General features: G+C 37.6%; 1 pseudogene; it reads right to left on the reverse strand.

Annotated features, from left to right (window-relative positions):
• Positions 1-5,126: 5,126 nt before the first annotated feature.
• LOC101031368 (MAD2L1-binding protein pseudogene) lies at positions 5,127-5,957 on the reverse strand (annotated as a pseudogene).
• Positions 5,958-14,304: the final 8,347 nt, after the last annotated feature.

Here is a 14,304-nt window from a genome sequence, read left to right on the forward strand (position 1 = left end):
TAATTAGATCTCATTTATCTATTTTGGCTTTTGTTGCCATTGCTTTTGGTGTTTTAATCATGAAGTCCTTGCCTATGCCTATGTCCTGAATGGTTTTGCCTGGGTATTTCTCTAGAGTTTTTATAGTGTTAGGTTTTACATTTAAATCTTTAATCCACCTGGAGTTAAATTTTACTGTAATTGTAAGAAAGGGGTCCAGTTTCAGCTTTCCAAACATGGCCAGCCAGTTTTTCCAATACCATTTATTAAACAGGGAATCCTTTTCCCATTGCTTGTTTTTGTCAGGTTTGTCAAAGATCAGATGATTGTAGATGTGTGGTGTTACTTCTGAGGCCTCTGTTCTGTTCCATTGGTCTATATCTCTGTTTTGGTACCAGTACCATGCTGTTTTGATTACTGTAGCCTTGTAATATAGTTTGAAGTTAGGAAGTAGTGTGATGCCTCCAGCTTTGTTCTTTTGCTTAGGATTGTCTTAGCTATGTGGGCTCTTTTTTGGTTCCATATGAAGTTTAAAGGGTTTTTTTTTTTTTTTTTTTTGCAGTTCTGTGAAGAAGGTGTATGGTAGCTTGATGGGGATAGCATTCATTTTCATGATATTGATTATACCAAACCATGAGCATGGAATGTTTTTCCGTCTGTTTGTGTCCTCTCTTATTTCCTTGAGCAGTGGTTTGTGATTCTCCTTGAAGAGGTCCTTCACATCCTTTGTTAGTTGTACTCCTAGGTATTTTATTCTCTTTGTAGCAATTGTGAATGGCAGTTCGCTCATGATTTGGCTCTCTGTTAGTCTGTTATTGGTGTATAGGAATGCTTGTGATTTCTGCACATTGATTTTGTTTCCTGAGATTTTGCTGAAGTTGTTTATCAGTTTAAGGAGATTTTGGGCTGAAATGATGGGGTGTTCTAAATATACAATCATATTGTCTGCAAATAGAGACAATTTGACTTCCTCTTTTCCTAATGGAATATGCTTGATTTCTTTTTCTTGCCTGATTGCTCTGGCTAGAACTTCCAATTCTATATTGAATAGGAATGGTGAGGGCATCCTTATCTAGTTCCGGTTTTAAAAGGGAACGCTTCCAGTTTTTGCCTGTTTAGTATGATATTGACTGTGGGTTTGTTGTAAATAGCTTTTATTATTTTGAGATACATTCCACTGATAACTAGTTTACTGAGAATTTTTAGCAGAAAGGACTACTGAATTTTGCCAAAGGCCTTTGCTGCATCTATTGGATGATCATGTGGTTTTTGGCTTTGGTTCTGTTTATGTGATGGATTGTGTTTATAGATTTGCATATGTTAAACCAGACTTGCATCCCTGGGATGTAACCTACTTGACCGTGATGGATGAGCTTTTTGATGTGCTGTTGCATTCAGTTTGCCAGTATTTTATTGATTTTCCACTGAAGTTCATCATGGATGTTGGCCTAAAGTTTTCTTTTCTTGTTGTGTCTCTGCCAGATTTTGATATCAGGATGATGCTGGTGTCATAAAATGAGTCGTGGAGGATTTCCTCCTTTTTGTATTGTTTGGAATAGTTTCAGAAGGAATGGTACCAGCTCATCTTTGTACATCTGATAGAATTTGGCTGTAAACCCATCTGGACCTGGACTTTTTTTGGTTGGTAGGCTATTAATTGCTGCTTCAACTTCAGACCTTGTATTGGTATATTCAGGGTTTCAACTTCTTCCTGGTTTAGTCTTGGGAAGGTGCAAGTGTCCAGGATTTTATCAATTTCTTCCTGATTTACTGGTTTATGTGCATAGCGTTGTTTGTAGTAATATCTGATTGTAGTTTGTATTTCTGTAGAATCTGTGGTGCTATCCCCTTTATCATTTTTTATTGCATCTATTTGATTCTTCTCTCTTTTATTTTTTATTAGTCTGGCTAGTGGTCTGTCTATTTTGTAGATCTTTTCAAAAAACCAGCTCCTGGATTTATTGATTTTTTGAAGGGTTTTTTTCTGTCTCTATCTCCTTTAGTTCTGCTTTGATCTTTGTTATTTCTTGTCTTCTGCTAGGTTTTGAATTTTTTTGATCTTGCTCCTCTAGCTCTTTCAATTGTGATGATAGGGTGTTGATTTTATATATTTCCTTGCTTCTTATGTGTTTTTTAAAAAGCATTTTCAATATAACAAAACATATAAGACACCTAGGAATAAATTGGAAACATATTCAAGTTTTACATGGGTAAATGTATAAGATAGTTTTGAAGCATATAGAAGGAGACTTGATTAAATGGAGATGTGTGCTGGGTCAGAGGTGGGAAGATTCAACATCATGAGGATTTCAACTCACCCAAATGTATCTATAAGTTTAATGTAATTCCAATTAAAATGTCATGTTTTTCATAGAACTTGAGAAAACGGCTTAGAAATTAATATAATGGAATTTAAGTCCAAAAAGATATGGGTTAATTTTGAAGAGGAAGAAAGAGGAAGAAGGCACACTTGCCATAGTAATTACTAAGACTTACTAATATACAATGTAAACTACTATGGTATTACCTAAGGAAAGGGCAAGTATACTAGAAAGAGAAATGAGGAAGCAAAAACTAACAAACAAGCAAAGCCTCAAAACCAAAAATTAGAAAACACACAGACTTTATTTATGTGGGATTTCAGTTTATGAGAGAAGTGTCATTACAATATATTGAAGAATAATAAATGTGTTGAAATAACTGCAGACCTAAATGTGAAAATAATAGAAACACACATCTAGTTCTATTTGATTAAAGACCTTATGACTTTTTGAAGAATATTAATAATGTCCTCATTGCATTGGGGTAGAGAGGATATCTGACACAAGTAACATAAAAACAGAATATAATGTAAATTGATACACAGCTATAAGTAATACTTATCTACACAGAAAATATACAATAAACAATAAACAAGGATGATAAATGATGTTTATGACATAGAGAACAATGGATTAATGTCCAGAATATCTATATAGAAATCCTGTAAATCAAGACAGGATTAAGAAATAAAGAAAAGACAATGTAATTGAAAATGGGTATTGTGGATTAGTACTTGTTTATTTTGTTGGATTAACGGTAAATGATCAAGCTCACATATTACACTGAACGAATAAGTGGTTTATCTTGCTTTAAGAACATGGGTACAGAAATTTCATTGTGAAAAACACAGGTTGGGAGCAGTGGTTCATGCCTGTAATCTCAGCACTTTGGGAGGCCAACACAGGTGGATCACCTGAAGTCGAGAGTTCAAGACCAGCCTGGCCAACATGATGAAACCCATCCCTACTGAAAAAAATACAAAAAATTAATCAGACATGGTGGCAGGTGCAAGTAATCCCAGCTACTCAGGAGCCTAATGCAAGAGACTCACTTGAACCTGGGAGGTGGAGGTTGCAGTGGCTGAGATTGTGCCACTACTCCAGCCTGGACAACAAGAGCAAAACTCTGTCTCAAAAAAAAAAAAAAAAAAAAAAAAAAAGAAAAAGAAAGAAAGAAAGAAAGAAAAGACAGTCCATGTCTCATGTAGCCTTTTTTCAATCCCATCTCAAGAGCTTACAACTCTATTTTTATGAAATGGTTCAAAAAGTCAAATGTTGACCTTGAAGAACAAATGAGAATTGGAGTGCCGTTTTTGTGGATAGAACAACAATCTTTACATCTCCTCTGGGAGTGGTAAGCATAGGTTATACTAAATAGACTTGAAAGAGTCATTTGCTTACATTAAGCCTAAGAATATGCATATTAAAATTTAACAGAAACATCTGAGCATATTAAAATTATAACAATTTATTGCTGCCATTTTGGTTTATGGTCTCAGTATGTTTGTCAAATAAACTTCTCGGCCCCATAATAATTGGCAAAAGATATAAAGATGCAATTCATAAAAGAGGGAAATCAAATAGCTAGTCAGTTTTGGAAAGCTGAGTAATGAATAAAATGCATGTTAAAATAATAATGAAATATAATTTGATACTCAATGGATTAGCAACAATATTAGAATCTAAAAATTTTAAATGTTTAAAATGAAAAATTATAAAGTGAATACTTCAAAACACAGGAACTCTCATCCAGTGCTGAGAGGAGTGTAAATTTTGGGAAGCAATTTGACAACAATATTATTAAAAATGTACTAATCTGATCATTTAGCAATTACTTTTCTTGATATATATTCCAAAGAAACTGTTGGCACATGTACACAGGGAGACATTTTAAGGTACATTGATTTTAATAGGGCAGACTGAAAATAATCTAAATACATATCAATAGAAGAATGGACAAATACATTATGGTATATTTTATACTAAAATTGATTATAATTAAAATAAAGGCACTATTGACATTATATAAAAGGTCTAATGATTAAAAAGTAAGAAGCATCTATACACTGTGATGAAATAGCCTTATACCTTGGACCTGGTTATCTCTCTCTCTATGGAGAGAAGGAATACAAATATATATGGGAAGGATTTACACCAAAAATAAGAGAAATTTTTCTATGGATGTGAAAATAGTGAAATGTGACAAAGTAAGGAGAGTATCTTAGTTTATTTCTGCTGCTATAACAGAATGCCACAGATGGGGTAATTTATAAAGAAAAGAGATATATTTGGCTCATGGACTGGGAAGTCCAAGAGCACAGTGCCAGCATGTGGTGAGGGTCATCCCATGGCAAAAGGGTGGAAGCACAAAGCTAGCTTTGATAGAAAGAGTAAATTGGGCTAGTCTCCCCTTTTTTTTTCAGTTTCAGGAAAATATAATAAGAATCTATTTATATTTAAGTTCATGAGTCACATCCACATTATGCTCCTGGTAAAAATTCAGAAAGGACACAGTGAAGAGCAGAAAGGGCCACCTCTATAGAATGTCTGTCTATGGACCCGTCTTTGCTTTCCAACCCCACTGACCCAGCACCCTATGGGAAGATCAACCTTTGATTCAAGGAGATGTTGTTCAGCAATGATTACAGTCACAGCTACATGGCATCAGCCCACCAGGAAATCTGAGGAAGGAGGCAGACCACCAGAAGGAGAGTTGCTTCCTCTCTCACCAGGAAGCAACCCTAGCTCCAAACTATATGGGTGATTCAGTGCCACATGGAGAAAGATAATTCAGCCATTGTGTTTTCAGGATTAAGAAGCACTCATTCACTCGCGGAAGCCTTTAAATGTCACTAGTGCCTGGAACCAAATGTAGTCTTCCCAAGCCATGGTTCGGATGGAAGGTCTGCCACATGACAGGGTCACAGTCAGTTTGTGGCCCCAGCTGGGCACTCGATAGTTGAGCTTGGGTAGAAACCAATCTTCTCTACAGTCGCGGTGTCCTTGTGCCATGACGATGGTGCCCATGAGCGGAGGAGCCTGAAGCTCGCTAAAGGCATCAGCCATGAATATGGCTCTGAAGAGATGGTGCAAACAAGCTGCTGTGCTCAGGCTCTGGTCCACGCTGTAGGGGGCCAGCCAAGATAAACCGAGTTCATAGAACTCCTTAGGGCTTAGGGCATTGCCCCCAAGGAGAATCAGCACTCGTGGTACTAGTGTCCCTGCAAAGAAGTCCTCTAGATGGCTGAGGACACTCTCCAGTTCTGCCAGGGCTTATTGGCATTTCCTGCTGCTCAACTCAGTGGTGGCCCGAGGTTTCTTCTTCAGCATCTCCTCTGCCTGGGGAGAAGGTTTTTGGTAAAAGTGCTTAAGCTGTTCATAGGGTAGAGGTAGTTGCTGGCATTGGTACATGATATGCTTTAGAAGTTCACAAGTAAACCGAGAGCAGCCTTCCTGGCTCACAGGCCCAGGAAACACCACCGGTACCACGCAGTCTCTTGGACAAAAGGGCTCCAAAGGGTTAGGTGGTTCCTGGGTAGAGGTTGTCTCAAGTAGTTCTATCTGAGAGGCGTGAGTTTCTCCGGACTTCTCATACCCCTCCAAATCAGGGACTGAGGCCAGGGACAGAACCTCTGCCTCTGGCGCCGCCATCACGACCTCCTCCCTCTACTCCCTGCGGTTACAATCTATACTCTTAAACTTTATCACTAATGTGCTATTTTCCAATAAGAAACAAACAATAAACAAAAAGATGTGCATCCAAAGAGCTCAAGTAAATATTTTCCACTGTTAACATTTATTAATTATGTATGTGGGATATATGGGTATTTATCATGTTATTCTCTGTAATTTTCCATATTAAAAACTAAGAATGAAGAAATATATATGTAGAATAAGCAATCAGCTTATATCTGGAAGTGAATGAACTGTAGAATGAGTACTCTACTAGGTAGGCCTAATAACTATAAGAACAATCTTATACACATGTCTTCCTCCTCTGATACATTTTTCAAGAAGAAAATTACTTAAATTGGCCAATCTAGGACAAAGAATAAGAAGTGCTAGTCCCAGGGTAGTTCTTTACTTAGTATATCATAACCATATAAATTTTCACATTTAAGTGTTAAACAAAAAGAGCATTTTTATGTCAGGGCTAAACTGTGATGATAATTATATGACCTCATTATAATAAGTAAAACTGTTTTTTAATAAAGTTATAAAGAATGAAAATGTGGACCAAATTTTTTTAATATTCATAGATATCAAATCTGTAGATTGTGAATAAATTTTGGAGTCAAATATTATTCCTGAGCACTTGTAGTGTACTGTTTGATTTTTTATACTTTGATATTCTCTCAATATTGTATATAGATTTCTATACTTGATAGGCTGATATCAATAAGCATTAACATGAAATGTGCAAATCTAAGAAGTTACTACAAAAGTTTCCAATCTTCCATGCTCTATTTAGTTTTTCAGGTCAAAGTAAAATCCGGAATAAAATATTCAAACCACATGGTGTCTTGCAGTGAGTCATGACAGTGGGACAATAATTTATTTTAACAGAAATCAAAAGGAACTGAAACAAAATCAATTTGCAATGCATTAATGGTCTTATGATTAAATTGTTCCATGTTTCACAAAAAACAGTTGATGTACTGAGCAATCTATTGTGTAATAGAAAGTGTTTTCCAAATATCATAGTGTTTTAATTAAGACTTTTTGTGTTTTTCCCTTTACGCACATTAAAAGAAACTTTATGTCTCCTCATTCTCTTTTGGATAGGGTGCTGTTGTGTCGTGAATCTGGTTATTTTCAGCAAAACTAAGAGTAACACGCTTTGATGAGCGTAAATCTCAAAAACTGAGTCCTTGAGAGTTGTCTTCAGAATGAAGATTTTGTCTACTTGAATGATGGCCAACAATCTCAACTTTGGAGAGCCGCTCATGGGATTTACCTAACACTTGTTGCTGTGTCATTAACAAGGCATCAACCCCTCTTAGGACCGCCCAGGGTATCTTCTGTGCTGATGTGACATTTTATATGAGCAGATTTAGGGGAGGATAGAAGGGCACTTGCAATTTTAATTTTCCAGTCTTAAAGGATGACCTCATGATATCAGAGACTAACTTATAGCCCATAAGGTGATGACCTTCCTCTGTTAAAAGTTTAATATGTCTCCTGCTACTTCCTAATTTTTCAGCTTTTATCTCATTTCGGTGATCATTCTTGGGGCTTGAATTTTCATGGAATTAGTGATTTACTAGTCTCTGATGTACTCAGTCCAAACTCCATGCCAAAATCACTCAGAGGTGAAGAGAGGTGAAGGATAAGGATGGCTGCCAGGAGAATAACATTGGGTTGTAAATAAACAGGGCAACGTCCCGGTTGTTATTCTAAAGATTTAGCTGGTGTTAAGGGCCACATGGAGGCCTGCCCTGTGTTAGTAATATAATGGGACCTGCTGTATTCTCTGAGAAGTTTCTTTCATCCCAACTCCTTCAGCCAAGATCAAATTCTTTCTTCTTATTCAATAGGAACTCATTCACTGAGTCATCTAAACCCTCAAGGAAACAAGTGTAACCATTTCATTTTAGTCTTTCTTAGATTATGATGTTGGGTGAAATGAGGAAGAAGCACTGCTAGTAAAAATTTATATCTCACTATTATGAATATTTGCTAACTCTAAGAGGGAGCCAGAAACAAGAAGGGAGGTAAATACATAAAGGAAAAACAAAGAGTGAGGTAGAGAAAGATAGAAGAGAGAGGGAATGAGAGAGAGAGAGAAAGAGAAAGAGAGAGAGAGAGAGAGAAGGAGTGGGGGGTGGAGAGAATGAGAGAGAGATGAGAAACAGATGAAGAAAGACAGAAAGAAAGACAGAGATGAGAGAGAGAAGAGAAAATGAGAACCTGAAAGATGGTTTGTGTTTGATCACACATGTGGACACATCTAAGAGATTCCATAACTTTGTTTGTTTTTCAGTTAAATTGGATGTTTTTGCCTTCATCATGGTTTAAGTCAGGCATTTTAAGGCTAAGTAGTCGGACCACTTCAGTTATTTTAACACCCCACACTAAATGACTGAACAGCTAAAACTGCCCAATTGGGTCAACCATTTAGCAATCCCACGGACTGAACAAACGATTGATGTGGTATATGAGGCGGGCTCAAACTGTAATTTGTTACTTCAGAGAAAGAAAGCTAACAAATTCTTTTGGGAAACCCAAGAGGGATTGGATAAACTTGTGTTAAATGATAGGACAATAGTATTACATCACTGGGTGGTTAGTCCTAACGACAGTCTTCCACATGTGGAAGGAAAAATAGACTCCAAAAGTTGGTCTGCCTAGACTCCAAAAGTTGATCTGCCTAGTATTCCCAATTCTTTCTAAAAGAGACAAGCAGCCTCCGTGTGTTGGGCTTGAGGAAATTAATCCCATCTTTTGCTCCTCAGAATGGAAGATGATTGAGAACTAGGCACAGGAGTCAGAAAATTGTAATGTCAACGTTATTGAAAGGAAACCTAGCTTGACAAACGTAGCTTGAATGTGGTCTCTTTGGACTTCCTAACTTTTTTTCGACAGCTATATCTGGATATACTTGAGCAACAAGGCCTCCAAAGCAATCCCTTAACAACCAGCAATGGCTCACCATGTGAGACAGAAAGCCCAAGATTAAAGGTGCATAAGGGAGGAGGCCACCTGTGTGTAGTGACTTACTGTGCTAACCCTGACCACTGGAAAAATATGGATCAATGAATATCAGACTCTTTGACATGTCAGACAGGTAAATCACTGCTCTTCCTGTGGAGAGGAACAAATGAGATCTTAAAGAAAAGATAAATGCTTTTAACCAACACTTCTGAGAAGGCAGAAGCTCTATTTTATAGACCAGTAGGAAAAGATACAGAGAGGAAATGGCTTCTTCCAAACTACATATTGAAAGCACCCTTATTTTACTTACAACGTTGGTAAAAGAATCCATGTGAATATGGGAAATTTTAGCTAAGTTTGTGGGGTGCTGATTAGAGGTTCCAAGTTGATTACAGAGAAGGATGTGAGGCAGTGGAGCGAGGGAAATGCAGTGGGAATTCACATTTGTGGAGCACCAACTGTGTCAGATACCAGGTCAGGCTCTTACTGCTTGCAATCGTGAGGTTGTTCTCTAAAGGCAGGAAGTTCAGAAAAGAGACATAAGGCACAAGTCTCCGTCATTTGAGAGTCAGATCTGAATACCCTTCCATGATACCACCCTGTTGCTCTAAATGCAACTGCTACCAATAGACCTTTGGGTAAAGCCTTCTAAAGAATAGCATCTTATTGTGGTAGCCCTGTGAAAAATGACTCATAATTGCAAAGTACTGGCAACAGTCCAAATGCTCATCAACGGACACATGAATAAAAAAGTGTGGTAGTTTCATATAATAGAATACTATTCAACAACCAAAAGGAAGGAACTAGTGACAAATACCAGAACATGGGTAAAGCTCTGAAAAATTATGCTCAGTGAAAGAAGACAGTCATAAAAGCTCACATTTTCTCTTAAGATTATATTGACATAAGAAGTTCAAAAAGGCAAATTTATGGAGGCAAAAAGTTGGCCTAAGGCTGATTGTAGGGAAATAGAAATTGACTGCAAATGAGCAGGGGGAAACTTTTTGATGGAAAAGCTTCTAACCTTGGATATGGTGGTGGTTTTAAAATTCTATAAATTTAAAAATAATTGAATTGTACACTTAAAATAGGTAAATTTATGGTGTATGAGATTAACTTTCTTCCAACAAAAAAGGCAGAAGTCACTCTGAATTGGACAGTAGATGAAGGAATTGTGGGTGTGGGTTTCCCTTCCCTCATGCATTCCTAAATTAGTAGCAACCGCTTGGCTTCAGCAGGCCTTGCAGTAAAATGCTTCACAAATGTTATCTTGGCTAATATATCCAGCAGTCCTCTGATGAAGACTGACAGTGGCAAAGACTGATCAGCTGCTTACCAAACCCATTCCCTCTTCTTACCAGGCACAGTTGGGGTGACTGTGAGACAGAGGACTGAGTTCACTGGTCACGGAAATGGAGTCAGAATGATTGTGCTGCTTCCATACAAATTCCATTAAAAGCTTTTCACTTGTGAGCCTCCTGTTTATTGTTCCAATCTGCAAGTTGGAAAGGCATGCCCAGGGAGACCTCAGAACTAAGTGTTGAAAAATGGCAGAGCTGTAAGTTGGAGTAGCGTAGGCTTCTGAGCCACTTTGAATGGGAGAGTCCCCTGTAATCAGAAATACCCTCATCAGACTTCACATGAGTTAGAGATGAATTTCTCTAGGTTGGAGTCATTTTGAAGCATGACTTGAACATATTCTTTTATCTCCTTCAAAACAGAAGCATATGTCGAGATATAGGGAGGACCAATATCTTATATAAATTCAAGCATCAAGGAGGTTTCAAAGTCAAGATTTGTATCCCAAACAATCTGGTGGTAGAGGTTGTGCTCTTACGCAGTATACTATATTGTTTCTCCCTTTAATTGGAATTGAGTGGTGTGTAAACAAATGCCAATTACCTGAATCCCAACATTTCCTGCCACCATATGTTACCATTCTTGTCCAAGGTCCATTAACTGTTTTCTGCATTACTGCATCCACCTCTGGGCTTATCTGCCTCCTGTTGTTGCTCTACTGTAATCTATTATTAATCAGCAGCCAGCATGATCCTATTAAAATGCAAGGTTGGTCAAGTCCTTCCTTTGCTTAAAACCTTCTGAAGGGTTCCAAAGTCTCTCAGATAAAGAACTGTGGTCCTTACCATGATGGTCCATACAGTCCTATGATCTGGTCTCTTCTCACCTCTCTGATAACCTCTTCTATCTCCACCTCCCGGCTCTCTGTACTGTTGGTCATTTGACTGCAGCTATGTTGGCTTTTTAACTATTTCTTTACATTCATCTTTGCTTCTGTCTAGAAATTTTCCTCCAGATAGTCATATGACTTGCTCTCTCGGCCCCTTTAGAAATTTACTTAAATTTCTCCTTCTCAGCAGGACTTCTGTAATCATCCTGTTAAAATTGTAGCCCCTTCCCCTGATGCATTTCCAATTCCTATATCCTATTATATTTTTCTCATTATCACTTTTGTTGAGCATATTATGTAATTCACTCCAAATTATGTTGCTTATTTTTCTATTACTTTTACTAGAATGTGAGTTACATGAGAGCAGATTTTTTTTTTTTAACTCTAGACATTTTTGGACTCTTACTCCAGTATCTAGAAAGGCATTTAAAGCACAGTATCTTCTGCTCCATAAGTACAAATAGAATGGATGAATGAATTAATGAGCATTCTCCAAACTATAAGCAGAGGATTGAATTACTAAGTCATTATGCACTATATTAAAAGTCTTCTATACCAGGGGGAAATTCAGTCATCAGGACAGTCTCTATGAGCTACTAAAACATAAATAGAAGTACATTAGTACAGAGAATATTGCATATCAGTTCTTTTAGGGATAGTAATATAGATGATTAGAAATAAAAAAAAATTAAGAAACCATTTAGGTAGTGAAGGGAGGTGAAACTCTTCCATGGCTCACTTAGCACCAAACCATCTTGCAAAGTGTAGGGGCTTGGGGGAGTGCAGGTTAACCAAAGAGCTGAGGTTTGCTGAGTAGGGTATTACTTACTCAGTACAGCAGGGTGGAGGCTGCATCTACCATCAATTACCTTATTTCTTTTATCTTACCACAGGCAGTGCTGTCTCTCTTGAAACTAAATATGTATTTATTGGCTCATCATGTATATTTCTTTAGTACCTATCTTTGGCAGGCACTGCTCTGAGTGCTGGGAATACAGCTGCAAATAAAAAAAAAAAGGCCCTTTAAAAAAATATATATCTATATGTACATACTTTGTGGAGCCTACATTCTGGTGGAGGGAGGGAGATGATAAATAAAACAAAAGAAATAAATAATAAATAACTTTTCAGATATTGATAAGTGCTATAAAACAGAGGTGATTGGATGAATGACTGGGAGAGGCTTGTGTGTCGGGGAGCAGTATCAGGAAGCCTTTAACAACAGAATGCTAGAAAGGGCTTCTCAAGAACATCACTTTGGAACCAGGAATGAAGAGAAAAGAAAAGGGCAACCACATGTAGATCTAGAGGAAGAACATTCCAGGACAAAGGAATACAAATTCAGTTACCCTGATATAGGAGTAAGCTTGGCAGAAGCAAGAAACAAACAAGCAAAAAAACAAAACAAACAAATGAAAAAAAAACCACATTTCTGGGCTAAGTGGGAAGAGGGAAAGTGGGTTTGGAGACACTGTGAGGAACCAGAAGGCATAGAGTCTTCAGGCATTGCAGGGAGATTATACCTCATTCTAACGGTAATAAGGATTCTTTGGAGTGTTCGAATGTAGGATAACCAAAGAATGTCATTTTTAAGGTGTTGCAAAGCAGAGTGTTGAAGGCTTTCTCTCATCTCAGTCTAATACTGTGTGCAGATTCCTACAGCATGACTCAGAGGAGATGGGTTTCAGGAACCTATTCCAGGCCCTAAGTTTACCCATTGTTGGAGAGAAACTCTTATTACAACATTGAATTATGGCAAGGTGATCGTAAAACCCTGGGTCCTACTTTTAAAGGAAAGTTCCAGCTAGTTATTTGGAGAGTATTATAAATAAATGACTACATTTTTGGTTTTTGTTTGTTTCTTTTCTTTTTTTGTTTTTTGAGACGGAGTCTCCCTCTGTTGCCCAGGCTGGAGTTCAGTGGTGTGATCTTGGCTCACTGCAACCTCTGCCTACCTGGTTCAAACAATTCTCCTGCCTCAGCCTCCTGAGTAGCTGGGATTACAGGTGCCTCCCACTATGGCAGGCTATTTTTAAAAAATATTTTTAGTAGAGATGAGGTTTCACCATGTTGGCTAGGCTGTTCTTGAACTCCTGATCTCAGGTGATCCGCTTGCCTCAGCCTCCCAAAGTGCTCGGCCCCCATAAATGTCTAGTTTTTAGTAAATCTGCTTAAAGAGCTCACAAAATAAAGCCAAATGGGCTCAATTGACATTCAAAACTATATTAAACGGGCAACTTATTTCCTTTTAAAATGAAGCACTTTACTGATTTATAGAAAACAAGAAAATACACTTCACTTTGCAAAGTAGGTAGTCTGTGGTGAGTGAGGCAAGTCTAATTGGCACAGTGTCACAGAGAAAAGACCATGAGTTATCTGACTCAAAAAAGGCTTGGTCTTGTGATAAATCACAAGGTAATGAAAAACTAGGAAGGAACATTAATAAAATAGCAAAGTAAGCTTCCAATGAATCAAATGACACTTGACTTAGGTGAAGTGGGAGGATGATCAGTGCTAGGGGAGTAGAATGGCAAAAGGAGTTGACCATTCAATCTCATGGTCTCAAGGAAGCAATACTACTTGGGATACTCCGAAGGCACATTTGATAGGTCTTCTATGAGCAGCTTTTTATCAAACGTAGAAAAATTACTTTGCCAAGCTCCAAGATTGAGAGATCTTTGCATTTCTCCTAAAGAAAAAGCACTATGGGAGAGGAGGAGGAGTGTGGAAGGATAATTAAAAATAAATCTCAAGTATTATACACAAAAGTTGAATCAGAAAATATAAAGGGATACTGCTGCCCCAAATTAGAACAGGTAAGGGGGTGTGGGGGTTGTGTTAGAAACATTACTGAATTATCAGTGGAGCTGCTGTAGTGTGAATCTAGGTAGGCTTGCTCTCTGCATTTTTAGGGCTGCAGCTTGCTCTTCTGTAATACTGTATTTATAGGACAGTCAGTCATCTAATATCTATTAAGTCCTTGCCAGCATATGTCTCTTTTCTTCACCCCGTACATGTTATATCATGCCATATATCCCTTGTCTGCTACATGGTAAGGATTCAATAAATATTTCTTGAAATAAATATTAAAATAAGTTTACAAAGAGTTTGTCCTTTGCCCTTAGCAGTGCAAAAATGAAAGTTCATCATGCAGAAAAAAAA

This window comes from Saimiri boliviensis, chromosome 3 (assembly GCF_048565385.1).
Source record: "Saimiri boliviensis isolate mSaiBol1 chromosome 3, mSaiBol1.pri, whole genome shotgun sequence".
NCBI lineage: Eukaryota > Metazoa > Chordata > Mammalia > Primates > Cebidae > Saimiri > Saimiri boliviensis.